Genomic DNA, 1,954 nt, shown 5'->3' on the forward strand with positions numbered 1-1,954 from the left:
GTTGAAGCAGTACAAATCAGTAACCAGCGACACTTAGAATATTTTTGAAGCAGTACAAATCAGTAACCAGCGACACTTAGAATATTTTTGAAGCAGTACAAATCAGTAACCAGCGACACTTAGAATATTTTTGAAGCAGTACAAATCAGTAACCACTGACACTTAGAATATTTTTGAAGCAGTACAAATCAGTAACCAGCGACACTTAGAATATTTTTGAAGCAGTACAAATCAGTAACCAGCGACACTTAGAATATTTTTGGAGCAGTACAAATCAGTAACCAGCGACACTTAGAATATTTTTGAAGCAGTACAAATCAGTAACCACTGACACTTAGAATATTTTTGAAGCAGTACAAATCAGTAACCAGCGACACTTAGAATATTTTTGAAGCAGTACAAATCAGTAACCACTGACACTTAGAATATTTTTGAAGCAGTACAAATCAGTAACCACTGACACTTAGAATATTTTTGAAGCAGTACAAATCAGTAACCAGCGACACTTAGAATATTTTTGGAGCAGTACAAATCAGTAACCACTGACACTTAGAATATTTTTGAGTCAGTACAAATCAGTAACCAGCGACACTTAGAATATTTTTCAGTCAGTACAAATCAGTAACCAGCGACACTTAGAATATTTTTGAGTCAGTACAAATCAGTAACCAGTGACACTTAGAATATTTTTGGAGCAGTACAAATCAGTAACCAGCGACACTTAGAATATTTTTGAAGCAGTACAAATCAGTAACCAAGTGCATTTTTGAATTGGTTACTGATTTCTCCGTTGAAGTTGGGGCTGCGGTTGGCTTCAGTTAGTGGTGGGGGCTTAATTTTCGCCGAGGGGAGCGTGTCCCGGTAGTGTCTCCGAGGAAGTGGTACCTATTGAAGGGGGTGTTTCTGAATTTGGGCCCTTTTTGAGTGGCATTGCCGGATGGGTTTTGTGTTGAAGGCTTCCAAATCGGGTAGCTCAGCCGGATTTGACCCGGCGGTTCTACCGACTGTCACGCCTTCGAGGGGGGACTGTTGTCTAAGTTCAGGCCGAATTTGGTGAATTTCCTAAGTCGGGAAGTGGTCCCAACGGGTTTGGGAGTGAACCTAACTGCTCATACCAACTTTGAGGCTTTGGGGCCGGGTAGCACAGTCGGATTTGACCCGGCGGTTCTGCCGAATGCCTGGCCTTCGAGGGGGGCCTGCCCTCTGAGTTCAGGCCGAATTTGGTGATTTTCCTAAGTCGGGAAGTGGTCCAAACGGGGATGGGAGTGAACCTGACAGCTCATACCGACTTTGGGGCTTCCAAGCCGGGTAGCTCAACCGGATTTGATCCGGCGGTTCTAGCGACTGCCACGGCTTCGAGGGGGGACTGTTGTCTAAGTTCAGGCCGAATTTGGTGAATTTCCCGAGTCGGGAAGTGGTCCAAACGGGGATGGGAGTGAACCTGACAGCTCTTACCGACATTGAGGCTTCGGGGCCGGGTAGCTCAGTCGGATTTGACCCGGCGATTCTGCCGACTTCCACGCCTTCGAGCGGGGACTCTCCTCTAAGTTCAGGCCGAATTTGGTGAATTTCCTAAGTCGGGAAGTGGTCCAAACGGGGATGGGAGTGAACCTAACTGCTCATACCAACTTTGAGGCTTTGGGGCCGGGTAGCACAGTCGGATTTGACCCGGCGGTTCTGCCGAATGCCTGGCCTTCGAGGGGGGCCTGCCCTCTGAGTTCAGGCCGAATTTGGTGATTTTCCTAAGTCGGGAAGTGGTCCAAACGGGGATGGGAGTGAACCTGACAGCTCATACCGACTTTGGGGCTTCCAAGCCGGGTAGCTCAACCGGATTTGATCCGGCGGTTCTAGCGACTGCCACGGCTTCGAGGGGGGACTGTTGTCTAAGTTCAGGCCGAATTTGGTGAATTTCCCGAGTCGGGAAGTGGTCCAAACGGGGATGGGAGTGAACCTG

This window comes from Hemiscyllium ocellatum, unplaced genomic scaffold (assembly GCF_020745735.1).
Source record: "Hemiscyllium ocellatum isolate sHemOce1 unplaced genomic scaffold, sHemOce1.pat.X.cur. scaffold_2696_pat_ctg1, whole genome shotgun sequence".
In the NCBI taxonomy this organism is placed as follows: Eukaryota; Metazoa; Chordata; class Chondrichthyes; order Orectolobiformes; family Hemiscylliidae; genus Hemiscyllium; species Hemiscyllium ocellatum.